The sequence below is a fragment of the Sapajus apella genome, unplaced genomic scaffold (assembly GCF_009761245.1).
Source record: "Sapajus apella isolate SASKATOON/1434 unplaced genomic scaffold, GSC_monkey_1.0 scaffold90, whole genome shotgun sequence".
NCBI lineage: Eukaryota > Metazoa > Chordata > Mammalia > Primates > Cebidae > Sapajus > Sapajus apella.
The window spans coordinates 1,572,133-1,587,864 of NW_022437030.1; the positions used below are offsets into that span (position 1 = coordinate 1,572,133).

The 15,732-nt window shown below is 46.2% G+C and overlaps 1 long non-coding RNA gene across 2 annotated transcripts in view; it reads right to left on the minus strand.

Moving 5' to 3' along the window:
- LOC116534897 overlaps nucleotides 1-15,732 on the minus strand; it is a 20,836-nt gene that overhangs the window by 4,456 nt on the left and 648 nt on the right. The window contains exons 2-3 of one of the 2 annotated variants that reach the window (XR_004261935.1): nucleotides 10,521-10,532; nucleotides 1,753-1,764 (exon numbers count right to left, since the gene is read on the minus strand). This is a non-coding gene — a long non-coding RNA (uncharacterized LOC116534897). Of the gene's footprint in view, nucleotides 1-1,752; nucleotides 1,765-3,183; nucleotides 3,191-10,520; nucleotides 10,533-15,732 lie in introns of those variants that run through there. The other variant, XR_004261934.1, reaches the window with a different exon arrangement.

Genomic DNA, 15,732 nt, shown 5'->3' on the forward strand with positions numbered 1-15,732 from the left:
TTAAAAAAAAAAAAAAAAAAAAAAAAGTAGGACAAACTGCTAATTTCTTGAGGGGGAAAAAAAAGTCTGGCTGGGTGTGGTGGCTCATGCCTGTAATCCCAGCACTTTGGGAGGTTGAGGCAGACAGATCACCTGAGGTTGGGAGTTTGAGAACAGCCTGACCAACATGGAGAAATCTCATCTGTACTAAAAATACAAAATTATCCCGATGTAGTGGCACATGCCTGTAATCTCAGCTACTTGGGAGGCTGAGGCAGGAGAATCACTTGAACCCCGGAAGCGGAGGTTGTAGTAAGCCGTAAGCCTTGATCGCACCATCATTGCACTCTAGCCTGGGCAACAAGAGTGAGACCCCATCTCAAAAAAAAAAAAAAAAAAAAGTCTACAACCTAATTCCTGGAACCTGTGAATGAGTTACTTTACTTGGCAAAAAGGACTTAGCATATGTGTTTGAGTTAAGGGTTTTGAGAGGAAGACGTTATCCTGGACTATCCCATGGGCCAAAGAGATAGAAGATGTGATAACAAGAGGTCTGAGCCAGGCTCAGTGGCTCACGCCTATAATCCCAGTGCTTTGGGAGGTCAAGGCAGGAAAAGCACTTGAACCCAGGAGTTTGGCAGTATAGCAAGACTCTATCTCAACAAACAACAACAAAAGCAGAGGTCAGAGAGATCCAAAAAGGGGCCATGAGCCATGGAATGCAGGAGGCCTCTAGGAAACTGAAAAGGCAAGGAACAGATTCTTTCTTGGAGCATCCAGATAGGGTCAGCCCAGCCGACACCTTGACATTAGCCCTGTAAGACTAATTTTAGATTTCTGACCTCTGGAACTGTAATATAATACATCCATGTTGTGTTAAGCCACTAAGTTTGCGGTAATTTGTTACAGCAGAAATAGGAAACCAGTACAGACACAAAACAAAGTGTAAATCCTCAGTCAATGCAGAGTGTAAGAGAGGTGAGGGGCTGCTGTGGACAGCACCTTCCAAATATCACCGAACCTCTGCAAACAAAGCCACAATATCCCTGGGCAAATCTGTCAACAAAGTGGAGGCAGAAATCTGCCTGGATTGTTTAGTTGTGTTAAGACAGAGAGGCCATGGAAGCTCACTGAACTTGGTGTTTACATGTATACAATCTCAGTCTTTTCATCCCTTGATCCTAATTGAAAGAAAACAAATGCCTGTCTGCTAATGTTTTAGTGAAACTGTCCCTACACAGTTAAGCAACTGATTCTTTTTTTTTTTTTTTTTTTTGAGACGGAGTTTCACTCTTGTTACCCAGGCTGGAGTGCAATGGCGCGATCTCGGCTCACCGCAACCTCCACCTCCTGGGTTCAGGCAATTATCCTGCCTCAACCTCCTGAGTAGCTGGGATTACAGGCACGCGCCACCATGCCCAGCTAATGTTTTGTATTTTTAGTAGAGACGGGGTTTCACCATGTTGACCAGGATGGTCTCGATCTATTGACCTCGTGATCCACCCGCCTCGGCCTCCCAAAGTGCTGGGATTACAGGCTTGAGCCACCGCGCCCGGACCCACAACTGATTCTTAATAACTGTCTCTGACTGTGGTAATCAACAGCTTCTCCCAGTTCACTCATTTATTTTTTCTGTTGTTTTTCTTTTTCTTTTTTTTTTTTTGAGATGGAGTCTCACTCTTTCGCCCAGTAGCTGGGACTACAGGCGCCTGCCACCACACTCGGCTAATTTGCGTATTTTTAGTAGAAATGGGGTTTTGCCATGTTGGCCAGGCCACTCTCAAACTTCTGACCTCAGGTGATCCACCCACCTTGGCCTCCCAAAGTGCTGGGATAATAGGCATGAGCCACCTTGCCTGACTTTTTTTTTAGAAACAAAGTCTTACTATATTGCCCAGGCTGGACTCAAACTCAGGGGCTCAAATGATCCTCCCACCTCAGCCTCCTTAAATGCTGGGATTATATCCCCCACTTCATTTCTTAATCAAGAGAAATACTGATTAATCCAACTGACTTTCCAGCATGTGTACTGTATATCTGTACTCATAGACACCTTTCTCTTTTCTTTCTGTTAATAAAAGTGTAGCTCTCAAAGATATCCTGAAAATAGTGCTCAGGCTTACAACATTACAGATTTAATGAGCCAAGAACTCTATTTTTTCCCTATTACACAGAACAATAATTCTCAACAGCTTAAATTTTCAAAGTACTTCACAGGCATTTAATTAATCCTCTCCATTGCCAGAGAGAAGGAAACCGATATTCCTAGCATCTCATCCTGACACCCTTTAATTTGGCAAGACTTCTGCTGGCTTTGAAAAACAGTATCTGAACCAGTGAGGTTATTTGGGCCATCGTTGCTTAATCGGTCCTTCTTACCTAACGAAACCTGGTCATCGGAGCAGTTTAAATTGCCATCTCATCAGTGCTTTACATGGGGCAGGGTGAGCTGCTTTGAGCCTGGAAGAGAAGTGACAGTGATTCCCTCAGAGAAATGACAAAGCTCGTCTGTGCGGAGCCTGTGAGATGAAGCTCGTGATTAAGGTCTATTGCCAATTGCATCAGAGTCTGATTCACTCCGTGTAACTGGGGCATGATGTGTATCTCGAGGGCCTTCTCAGAACCCCGCTCTCCTGAGGCCCGGAGAGAATCAGCAGTTGAATTTCACTGTGTTCTTTGCTGAGCCTCTCCTGTGTGTGGGAAGCTCTAGGAAGCCCTACTTTTCTTTCTATTCAGACCTGCTTCCTGCGGAAGGCATAACTAAGACAGACTAGTCATGCTACCTCAAACACCAAACAGGATTCTCCTCCAGCTGTGCCCCAGAGGCACAGCCCTTCCCCTCATCGCCTCCCGACACCCCCATCCAGACCTGCTCCATTTATTTTTTATTTTGGCGGGGGTGGGGGGGGGGGCAATACTTCATTCCATTAACTAGAACAAGCAACACCCCAGACCCATTCCATTTACTACAATTTCAACTAGCCAATCTCTTCGCACTCCATTTTGTCAGTTACACACTGGCCAGAGTGACGTCATACCCTGTGCTCAGTTCCAAGAACCAGCCTCCAGAGATGCTTCCTGAGTGCTAGCTATGTGCCAGGCACTGAGGGGGCCTGAGTGAAGGCCCCAGACCTCAAGAAGCTTGGTTTTAAGTAAGATAAATAGCCAAAAATAACTAGAATACAAGTACAATGATGGAAGCACCAACAAGCTATTACTGAGAGAACAGGGCACAAGAAGAAGAAAAAAAGGAAAATACCATTTATGAGGGGTAGGGAAGAATCATTAAAGATTTTTTTTTTTTTAGACAAGGTCTTGCTCTGTAGTGTGGACTGGAGTGCAAATGGCACAATCTTGGCTCACTGCAACCTCCGCCTCTTGGTTTCAAGTGATCCTCGTGCCTCAGCTTCCCAAGTAGCTGGGATTACAGGCATGCACCATGATGCTCAGCTAATTTTTGTATTTTTTATAGAGATGGGGTTTTGCTATGTTGGCCTGGCTGGTCTCAAACTCCTGACCTCAAGTGATCTGCCTGCCTCAAGTCTCCCAAAGTGCTGGGGTTACAGGCTTGAGTCACTGTTCCCAGCCTTAGAATTTTTAAGAGGTGGCATTGGATATGGCCCTTAGAGGATGTGCTTTTATTTCTTTTATTATGTTTCAAATTTTAAATTATTTTTTTGAGACAGGATCTCACTTTGTCATCTAGGCTGGAGTGCAGTGGCACTATCTCAGCTCATTGTAACCTCCGTCTCCCTGGTTTAAGAGATTCTCCCACCTCAGCCTCCGAGTAGCTGGGATTACAGACGTCCACCACCACACACAGGCTAATTTTTCTGTTTTTGGTAGGGACAGGGTTTTCCCATATTACCCAGGCTGGTCTAGAACTCCTGACCTCAAGCTATCCTCTTACCTCAGCCTCCCAAAGTGCTGTATTACAGGAATGAGCCACTGCACCCAGCCAGGATATGCTTTTAATGAGTACAAAAGGGTGTGTTCTAGACAGAGGAACTAGGGAATGTGCAAGCTCTGTTTGGGGAAACAGAAGCCCGCTTTGACTGGGCTCCGGAGGAGACACAGCTGGACAGCTGTGTTGAACTAGACTGTAGAATTTTATGCACAGTAAACATTTATGACTGCATTGCTCAACTTGGTTATTCTGGAGCCACTGTTAGACTATTCTATTGGCCCACAAATCATCTGTACTGTCCTTTACTTCATGTTATTCCTAACTACTGTCCTATGTTTAAATTAAAAGAACATTCTATAGTGCCCGGCCTTACATTTTTAAATGGTTGGAAAAAATCAAAAGAACAGTTCATGACACATGAAAATTATGGAGCTGAGTGCAGTGGCTTATGCCTGTAATCCTAGCACTTTGGGAGGTCAAGGTGGGTGGATTGCCTGAGGTCAGTAGTTCAAAACCAGCCAGGCCAACACGGTGAAACCTTGTCTCTACTAAAAATGCAAAAATTAGCCAGGTGTGGTGATTCGTGTCAGTAGTCCCAGCTACTTCGGAGGCTGAAGCAGGAGAATCGCTTGAACCTGGGAAGTAGAGGTTGCAGTGAGTTGAGATCGTGCCATTGCACTCCAGCCTGGGTGACAGAGTGACATTCCATCTCAAAATTAAATAAAGTAAGAAAATAAAAAATAATCTGGGCGTGGTGGCGTGCTACCCGGGAGGCTGAGGTAAGAAGATTGCTTAAGTCCAGGTCAAGGCTGCAGTGAGCCATGATTGTGCCATTGCACTCCAGCCTGGGCAACGGAGGTACTATCTTGAAAGGAAAAAAAGTGGAAGGGGAAGGGAAAGGAAAGGGGAAAGAGAGGGGGAGAAAGAAAAAAAAGGAAAGAAAAGAAGGAGAGAGAAAGAAAATTATATGAAATTCAAACTTTAGCATGCATTAATAAAGTTTTTTTTTGGAGACAGAGTCTTGTTCCATTGCCAGGCGCCAGGCTGGAGTGCAGTGGCGCAATCTCGGCTCACTGCAACCTCCTCCTCCTGGGTTCAAGCAATTCTCCTGCCTCAGCCTTCTGAGTAGCTGGGACTACAGGCATGCGCCACCACACCCAGCTAATTTTTGTATTTTTGGTAGAGACGGGGTTTCAGCGTGTTGGCCAGGATGGTCTCGATCTCTTGACCTCGTGATCCGCCCGCCTCGGCCTCCCAAAGTGCTGGGATTACAGGCATGAGCCACCGTGCCCGGCAATAAAGCTTTTTTTACTTCCATTCCCTGAATGATTTAGCCACATTAATAAAGTTTTGTGGGGATACAGCCATACTCCTTTAGTTATATTTTGTCTATGGCTGCTAACAGCAGAGTTGAAAAGTTACATCATATACTATATGGCCTGCCTTAGCTGAAATACTATCTGGCCCTGTAGAAAAAGTTGGCCAACCTCTGGTGTAGAGTAGATATATTCGCATATGCATTTGGATGTCATGTCATCTTCATAAATGAAAAGTAATGGCGGGGCATGGTGACTCAAGCCTGTAATCCCAGGATTTTGGGAGGCCAGAGTGGGTGGATCACTTGAGGTCAGGAGTCCAAGACAAGCCGGGTCAACATGGTGAAATCCTATCTCTACTGAAAATACAAAAACTGGCCGGGCGTGGTGGTGGGCGTCTGTAATCCCAGCTACTTGAGAGGCTAAGGGAGGAGGATTGCTTGAACCTGGGAGGCAGAGGTTGCAGTGAGCCAAGATCATGCCACTGCACTCCAGCCTGGGCGACAGAGCAGGACTCTGTCTCAAAAAATAAATAAATAAAATGTAACTGGAAAAAAACAGTTTTGAAATACAGGTAACATCAGAGATACAGACTCAAGTAACATCTTGGGAAAGCACTGATTTCTTGAGTAACTTAGTGGCAGGCACTTTTTGCTAAGCACCTTTATGTTAGCTAATAATGATAGCAGCTTAATGAGAATAAGGATAAGTAAGCATTTTGTTTGCATTATCTAATTTCATCCTCAAGACACCTAATGGGAGAATTCTCTCTAACAGGGGTTCACAGCGTTTGCATAACTTGCCCAGAGTCACACCAGACAGAGGAATCACGTGAGGCCCAGAGTTTGAGACCAACCTGGGCACATTCAGGATTTTGTCTCAGGTCTTGAGATTTCAAGCCTCTTGCAAGTTAAACATTAAACTACCGTAATCTCACACACTGTGAGAGCTGGAGTGCCACAATGAAAAGTTCATTCCTCTGTTCCCAGGAGGACATACTGAAAGTTTTTGAGCAGGAAGGGTAACATACTCAGAGCCCCGGCTGTAGTCGATCAATCAGGCATGCAAAGCAGGAAGAACTTGACTGGGAACCCTGAGACAGAACAATTAGGAGGTCCTTTTTTTTTTTTTTTTTTTTTTTTTTCTTTTTCAACAGAGGGTCTCACTCCTGGAGTGCAGTGGTGAGATTATGGCTCACTGTAGCCTCAACCTCTTGGGCTCAAGTAATCCTCCCACCTCCCTCCCATGTAGCTGAGACTACAGATGTGTGCCACCACATCTGGCTAATTTTTAAAATTTTTTGTAGAGGCAGGAGGGTCTCACTATGTATGTTTCCCAGGCTGATCTCAAACTCCTGAGCACAAGTGATCCTCATGCTTCAGCCTCCCAAAGTGCTGGAATTACAGGCATGAGCCACCTTGCCTGGCCCCTAGGACACTCTTGGATTAGTGAAGCTGTGGGGGTAGTAAAATCCAGAGGGCTGGTTGATGGAATGGTTGTGTGAGGTGAGGAAGAGGGCGGGTCAGAGAACCACGGTTCTGAATCTCAGTGATTAGGAAATGGTGGGTGGATTAGGGAGGGGTTAAGTTTAGACAAGGAATGCTGAGTGGTCTCTGGAATATCTAGATAGAGAAGTGCTACAGATGAGAGAAAATTTGGAAATGGAATTTGAGAAAATACTATGCTTTGGGGCATCATCTTCCTGCAGGGGATGGTTAAAATCATAGGAGCCAATGAGATTTTCAAGGACAAAGGTGTATAGAGAAAGGAAAGGGAAACGCAGGGTTGGGTGCGGTGGTTCGTGCCTGTAATCCCAGCACTTTGGGAGGTCAAGATGGGAGGATTACTTGAGGCCAGAAGTTCAAGACCAGCCTGAGCAATGTAGCAAGACCCCATCTCTATAAAAAAATAAGAAAATTAGCTGGTGTGGTGGCTCATGCCCATAGTCCCAGATACTTGGGAGGCTGAGGTGGGAGGATCACTTTAGCCTGGAAGGTCAAGGCTGCAGTGAGCTGAGATCATGCCACTGCACTCCAGCCTGGGCAACAGAGTAAGACCTTGTCTCTAAAAAAAGAGAGAAATATGTATTTTATTCTTTCTCATATGCCCTCACAAAGACTCGGGAGATCTGGCTTGAATTTAAAATCCACAGTCTGCCCTGGTGAGGTGGTTCACACCTATAATCCCAGCACTTTGGAAAACCAAGTCAGGAGGATCACGTGAGCCCAGAAGTTCTAGACCAACCTGGGCAATATAGTAAGACCCTGTCTCTATTTTTTAAAATAAATCATAAACTAAATTTGTAAAAAATAAAATCCACAGCCTTCCCAGAGTTCCACCCAGAACACGGCAGCACAGAGAGGGTCAGAGCCCAATCCTGAGTCCCCTTCCTGAGCTGCTTCTCTTCCCAGTCCTCCTCTTCCCTGCCATGTCCCATATATCAAACGGACTCCCGTGTGCCCATGTGAATACTGAAGCCCAGTGTCCCACCTTGGGCCTCAGCCCCCTCCCACACAGACACCCATTTGTGTGTTTCCCCTCAGGCCTGGGGGTGCTCATCTGAGGCCTGTTCCCCCTCTGGAGGACAGAATGAGGAGGAGCCACATGTGGGCCATGAGTGCAGGGCCAGGGTCACGGAGCAGCTCTCTAGTGTTAGAAGGGACCTCCAGGGGGTGTAACTCCTTGGGTTCTTAAACTCCTCACTCCTTAGGAGTCCCCCTAGGGCAGGGCCAGAGCTGGTCTGAGGTGGAGTATTAGTTTCCCATTGCTGCTGAAACAAATGACCACAAATTTTTTATCTATTTAGAGATAGGGTCTCACTCTGCCACCCAGGCTGGAGTGCAAGATCTCAGCCCACTCAGCCTTGGCCGTCCAGGCTCAAGTGATCCTCCCACCTCAGCCACCCAAGTATCTGGGCCAACAGGCATGAACCACCACACCCAGCTAAGTTTTGTATATTTGTTTTTGTTTTTTGAGATGGAGTTTCATTCTTGTTGCCCAGGATGGAGTTCAATGGCCCAATCTCAGCTCACCACAATCTCCGCCTCCCGTATTTTTCAGCCTCAGCCTCCCAAGTAGCTGAGATTACAGACACCCGCCACCAAACCTGGCTAATTTTTGTATTTTTGGTAGAGACAGGGTTTCACCATGTTGGCCAGGCTGGTCTGGAACTCTTAACCTCAGGTGTTGATCTTCCTGGCCTCGGCCTCCCAAAGTGCTGGGATTACAGGCAGGAGCCACTACACCTGGCACAAAATTTTTGTATTTTTTTTGTAAAGATGGGGTCCTGCTATGTTGCCCAGCTTGGTCTTGAACTCCTGGCCTCAAGCTTTCCTCTCACCTCAGCTTCCCAAAGAGCTGGGATTACAGGCGTGAGCTCTCACGCCCTGCCCAAATGACCACAGATTTGGTGGCTTAAAACAACACAAATGTATTGTCTTACAGCTGTGTAGGTCAGAAGTCTGGTGTGGGTCTTACGAGACTACGATCAAGGTGTTGGCAGGCCATGCTCCTTTCTGGAGCATCTCAGGGAGAATCTGTTTCTGTGCTCATGCAAGTTTTTTGCAGTTGTAAGACTGAGGCCCCAATATGCCTGCTGGCTGTCCATGGAGGGCCCGTTCCAAGCTCCTAGAGGCCACTGCACTGGTTGCGTGGAGCCTGCCTGCCTGTTACTATCTTCAAAAACAACCATGGAAGATGATTTCCCCTTCACACTTCTTTTTTTTTTGAGACGAAGTCCCTCTCTGTCACCCAGGCTGAAGTGCAGTGGCGCAATTTCCACTCACTGCAACCTCCTCCTCCCGGGTTCAAGTGATCAAGTGACTCTCTCGCCTCAGCCTCCTGAGTAGCTGGGATTACAGGGGTCTATCACCATGCCCAGCTCATTTTTGTATTTTTAGCAGAGATGGGGTTTCACCATGTTGGTCAGGCTGGTCTCGAACTCCTTACCTCAAGTGATCCACCCCTCCTAGGCCTCCCAAAGTGCTGGGATTACAGGCGTGAGCCACTGTGCTCGGCCCCCCTCACACTTCTAATCTTCCTCCTTTTTCATCTCTCTCATCTCTATTGCTCATCTACTTCTCTACCTACTTCTTTTTCCCTTTTAAGGACTCATAAGATTAGATGGGCTCATCCGGAAAATTCAGGAGAGCTTTCTCATTTCAGGGTCAGGGTCAGCTCAGCAGCAACTTGATGTCATCTGCAACCTTAATTCTCCTCCGGCATATAAGGTAACTGGTTCTAGGGATTTAGATGTGGACGTCTTTGATGGGGGGCGGGGGAAGGAGGAGGTGGGCATTCTGCCTTCTACAGGTGGCAATCCTGAGGAACAGGTTCTCTGAGAAGGTGATTGATAGCTGAATATTGCAAAGGAGCAAACCATAAGCCATGTTGCCCAATATGGGGGCCTCTAGCCCCCGTGACTATTTAAATAAGTTAAACTTAAACACAGTTGGTTGTCGTGGCTTGTACCTGTAATCCCAGCACTTTGGGAGGCTGAGGCAGAAAGCTTTCTTAAGCCCAGGAGTTCTAGACCGACCTGGGCAACATAACAAGACCCTGTCTCAAAACAATACGAACAACAACAAAAAACTCAAAAACAAAAATAAATAAATTAATACAATTAAAAATTCATTCCATTCCTCAGTCACACTAGCCACATTTCGGGGGTTCAATCCCCACATTTAACTAGTGGTTACTGTACTGGACAATGCAGGTTAATAGAACATTTCCATCATCCCAGAAGGTTCCACTGAACAGAGTCTGATTCAGAGGAGATGAGTTCCCGGCAGAGGAAGGGACACATGCAAAGGTCCAATCCCACTGACGCTGTCCCACTGGGTGTGGAAGGATATAACACACACCAGGTGCATAGGCCTGGCAGATCTGTATTCCAAACCTATCACAGAATCATAGGTTAACCATCAACTATTAGCGTCAGAAAATGACCTCACAGACCCTGGGTCACCCCATGCCCCAAATGCAGACCCCAATTTAAGATAGCCCTGATGCCCCCCAAGCTCTCCTAACTCTTGGTTCATTATTTCTTCCTTTATACCCTGCTGCTTTCCCTACTGGGAAGGCTGTCTTTCCCCACCTCTTTCTCCTCACTAATTTCTTTTTTTTTTTTTTTTTTTTTTTGAGATTCAGTGGGAGGGAGGTGGGAGGACTTTTTTTTTTTTGAGATGGAGTTTCACTTTTGTTGCTCAGGCTAAAGTGCAGTGACGCAATCTCAGCTCACTGCAACCTCTGCCTCCTGGTTTCAAGTGATTCTCCTGCCTCAGCCTCCTGAGCAGCTCGGATTACAGGTGCACTCCAACACACACAGAAGGCTAATTTTGTGTTTTTAGTAGAGACGGGGTTTCTCCATGTTGGTCAGGCTGGTCTCGAACTCCCGGACTCAGGTGATCCATCCACCTAGGCCTCCCAAAGTGCTGGGATTACAGGCATGAGCTGCCGCTCCCAGGTGCTTTCTTTCTTATTTTTATTGAGATGGAGTCTTGCTCTGTTGCCCAGACTGGAGTGCAATGGCGTGATCTCGGCTCACTGCAACCTCTGCCTCCCAGGCTCCAGCGATTCTCCTGCCTCAGCCTCCTGAGTAGCTGGAACTATTGCCACCAAGCCTAGCTAATTTTTTGTATTTTTAATAGAGATGGGGTTTCGTCATATTGGCCAGGCTAGTCTTGAACTCCTGACCTCAAGTGATCTGCCTATTTCGGCTTCCCAAAGTGTTGGGATTACAGGTGTGAACCACCATGGTTGGCCCTCATTTCTTTCAAGAGCCAATCTAAAGAGTACACTTTCAGAAAATCTCTTTCTCTCTCTCTCTTTCTCTCTCTCTCTCTCCCTCTCTCTGTGTGTGTGTGTGTGTGTGTGTGTGTGTGTTTTTCCCAAGAGACCTTATGCTAATTTCTCCTTTATTTTTATTTTCTTATTTTCTTTTTGTTTTAATCCACTCTTCTGCACACTGATCCCCTTTATTTTTAGATATTCACAAGGGATACAGTTGGACCAGCATCCCCCCAAGCTAATTTTTTTTTGTATTTTTAGTAGAGACGGGGTTTCACCATGTTGACCAGGATGGTCTCGATCTCTTGACCTCGTGATCCACCCGCCTCGGCCTCCCAAAGTGCTGGGATTACAGGCTTGAGCCACCGCGCCCGGCTCATCCCCTCATTTTAATTCTTTGTTCAGAGTCTCCATGTCTTGTCCCCATAACTAAACTGCACAGTGACTGTGACTTCTCTGTGTTTGGTTTCCCCACAGCAGATGGCAAAGATTATTGAGAAGTTTTTAGTGAAGAAAGGCAGAAAGTAGGTATGGTGGCGAATAGAAGGAGATAGAACAATTCCAGGGTTGTAAAGTTCATTCCAGACTGATTGGTGATGCGCAAAATGTCTGTTTTGTTTGTGATGTGGCTGAGATGAAAGAGTTTGTTTGGGGTCAGTATGTGACCAGGGCCGTGCAGGGACAACTCCCTGTCTAGCACCCTCACACATACCTTCAGAGACCATTTCCTCCATCTTCTTTTTATCTTGGGAAATTCCCTTAGAATATGTGTCCATTTCTTGTCACTTTGAATTGACACTTTATAGACTCCTTGAAGGGAAGTTACAGGATGAAAACAGATTAGAAATAGAGCATCAGGGATCATTGTGTTAGGGATATTTTTAAGAGATTCCAGAGTTTTAAAGACTTCAATTTGTAGATACTTCCTTGATCCTCTCTTTCTTGCTGGTTGAATATGCCAACCAGGTGATTTCCTAAACCAAAGAGAAAAAATGCTGGGTTCCCCTGCCCAGGTTAACTGTTTTTTTCTCTAGTTATTAATGGTGCAAGCTTCTGCTCATCCTCACCTGATAGAATACAATGTAATGGAAAAGCAAAGGATATTAACATGAAAATGGATTTGGGATATTTGGTCCACTGCAAGATGCTTGGTCCAAGAGAATGAGATATTCACATAGTAAAGAACTAAACCAGGTCAGGCACAGTGGCTCACACCTGTAATCCCAGCACTTTGGGAGGCCAAGGCAGGTGGATCACCTGAGGTCAGGAGTTCGAGTCCAGCCCGGCCAACATAGTGAAACCCCATATCTACTAAAAATACAAAAATTAGCCAGGCATAGTGGCTCACACCTGTAATCCCAGCTACTTGAGAGGCTGAGGCAGGAAAATCACTTGAGTCTCGGAGGTGGAGGTTGCAGTGAGTCAGGATCATGCCACTGCACTCTAGCCTGGGCAACAGAGCGAGACTCTGTCTCAAAAAAAAAAAAAAAAAAAAAAAGAGAACTAAGCCCTTGCCACTGAACACTGGGTACTGAGGGGAGTGGGGGTATGAGGAGGATCTGTGAGATTTCTAGAATTCCTTTGGGAGCTTGAGCTTGACAAGTGTTGCAAAACCAAAGGCCATGATCGAGAATGCCCAGGGCTGAGACACGAAGCAAAGCCCAGGGTAAGTAGGCATCTTATTAAACAAGTCTAATTCAGTCTCTTTCACATCAGTTTTTGAGTGATTTTTTAAAAAAATTATGTTAATTACAGAATTACAGTTCTGCTGTTGTTGTTTTTCTTTCTTTTTTTTTTGAGACAGAGTCTCGCTCTGTCACCAGACTGGAGCGCAGCAGAACTATCTCGGCTCGCTGCAAACTCCCCCTCCCTGGTTCAAGCAATTCTCCTGCCTTAGTCTCCCAAGTAGCTGGGACTACAGGTGTGCACCACCACACCCAGCTAATTTTTTTTTTTTTTTTGTATTTTTAGTAGAGATCGGGTTTCACTTTGTTCGCCAGGATGGTCTTGATCTCTTGACCTCGTGATCCGCCCGCCTCGGCTTCCCAAAGTGCTGGGATTACAGGTGTGTTTTTCTTGGAGAGAGTATAAGATCTTGCCTTGGTTGAATTTGGAGGAAAAGGAAGAAAAAAATATGAGTGCAAGATCTGAGTGGTCAGATTTTTTTTCCTCTAGGTATTAAAAAACAAGTCAGGGCCAGGTGCAGTGGCTCATGCCTATAATCCAAAAGCAGGTTAGGAAGCCAACATGGGCAGATTCCTTGAGCCCAGGGGTTTGAGACTCAGCCTGAGTAACAGGGTGAGACCCCATCTCTACAGAAAATACAAAACTTAGGCAGGTGTGGTGGTGCATGCCTGCGGTCCCAGGTACTTAGGAGGCTAAGGTGGGAGGATTGTCTGAGCCCCGTAGCTAGAGGCTGCAGTGAGTCATGATTGTGCCCTTGCCCTTCAGCCTGTGCAAAAGAGTGAGATGCTGCCTAAAAAAGAAAAAAAAAAAAAGATAAGAGTGAAAGAAAGACACAAGACAGGACATTATGCACCTGGCATCCTTCAAAACCTTGTTGTTATGGCAACAGCGGTGGGCAAGCATAGATGTCCTGACACTGAGGGCCTCAAAGTCAACATAAGGGCATGCATTTGGGAAGCCCAGGTAGTGGAAGGAAAAAGCAAATAAATTCTGTCCCCTCCTGCTCCCTGGCCAGTTCCGCACAAAAGAGTCCATTAAACTAATTGGTGACAAAACTCCCAGCAGGGTTAGGTTTCTCAAACTTTCCCCAGAGGGGGATCTCAGATGGCCTCCTTCTGGCTCAGGGGAGCTGGGTCACCGTGGCCCCTGGGGATGGGGGCCATGCCACGGCCTGGGAGCTGGAAAACAGCTCAGGCAAGTCATGTACCTGCTGTCTGAGTTTCCCTATCTGGGAAGTGAAGGTAACTCACCGAATCCTCACAACCTGGTAGGTATACTGTTCCCCCATTTTATAAACAAGGAAATAAGGTTCAGGAAATGCAACCAAGGTCATTACAAATAGGCAGTCCTGTAGTCGGCCTTCACACTGAGGTCTGTCTGGGTCCAAAGTCCATTTCTTTCCACCACTCGGCCTCCCTATCTCCTTTATTTCTTTACCACTTTCAGTTACAAGTCACTGACTGACAAACATGCTAGGAAGGACAGCTGAGGCCATGCTGCGCTCCTCTGAGCCTTCATAGTCTAACCTTTTTTTTTTCTTCGCTCTGTCGCCTAGGCTGGAGTGCAGTAGCGTGATCTCGGCTCACTGTGACCTCTGCCTCCTGGGTTCAAGGGGTTCTCCCGCCTCAGCCTCCGGAGTTGCTGCAACTACAGACATGCACCACCACACCTGGCTAATTTTTGCATTTTTAGTAGAGATGGGGTTTCACCATGTTGGCCAGGCTGGTCTTGAACCCTTGACCTCAGGTGATCCATCTGCCTTGGCTTCCCAAAGTGCTGGGATTACAGGCATCCAAACAACCTTGTTCTCTGGGCCATGAAGTATTTTGACTGCAAGCATGGGTTGAACCCTTGCTTCGGGCCAGGTGCTGTGCTGATCAACTCCCATGCTTCTGCAGCCTCATTACAACCCTATGAGATAGTCACCATGGTCACCTCCACTGCACAGAGTGTAGGACAGATTCAGCCAAGTCAGAAGCTGCACAAGTCAAATGGGTTCATTAGGCTCAGGGTTCCTCTCCTGTAATGCCATATGAGCTTACAGTGGGTTGTACCTTTTGTATCTTCATGAAGGTTAATATCCCCCCTACTCCATGGCTCTGGGCAGCAGCATGGAATTTCTCTTTCATAATCCTGAAAGAGCAACCTGGGGTCAGGGAATTTTGTTCCACACAACATGCTTGTATATTGTTAAAATTTATTAAATAATTTGTTGTATGACTTTATAACAAAAAGAGTTATTTACCTGAGACAGGGTCTCAATCTGTTGCTAAGGCTGCAGTGCAGTGCTATGATCTTAGCTCACTGTAGTCTCAAACTCCTGGGCTCAAGTGATCTTCCCTCCTCAGCATGCACCACCACACCCAACCAGTTTTTAATTTTTTTTTGTACAGATGGGCAACACTATTTTGCCCAGGCTGATCTAGAACTCCTGGGCTCAAGTGATCTGCCTGCCTCAGTCTCCCAAGATGCTGGGATTACAGGTGTCAGCCATTGTGCCTGGCCTATAACGAGAAGATTTTTTTTTTTTTTTTGAGAACAAATCTCACTCTGTTCCCCAGGCTGGAGTGCAATGGCAGGATCACGGCTCACTGCGATATCCACCTCCCAGGTTCAAGCGATTCTTCCAACTCAGCCTCCCGAGTAGCTGGGATTACAGGTGTCCATCATCATGCCCAGCTAATTTTCATATTTTTGTAGAAACAGGGTTTCACCATGTTGGCCAGGCTGGTCTCGAACTCCTGACCTTAGGTGATCCGCCCACCTCGGCTTCCCAAAGTGCTGAGATTCCAGGTGTGAGCCACTGCGCCTGGCCCATATCTTAATTTTAGTATTTAAGAATCTTCTCCCAGCCCATATCTTAATTTTAGTATTTAAGAATCTTCTCCTGGCCCATATCTTAATTTTAGTATATAAGAATCTTCTTGGAGGCCGGGCGTGGTGGCTCACACCTGTAATCCAAGCACTTTGGAGGCCAAGGTGGGCAGATCACTCAAGACCAGCCTGACCAACATGGTGAAACCCCGTCTTTAAAAAAAAAAAAAAAAAAAAAAAAAA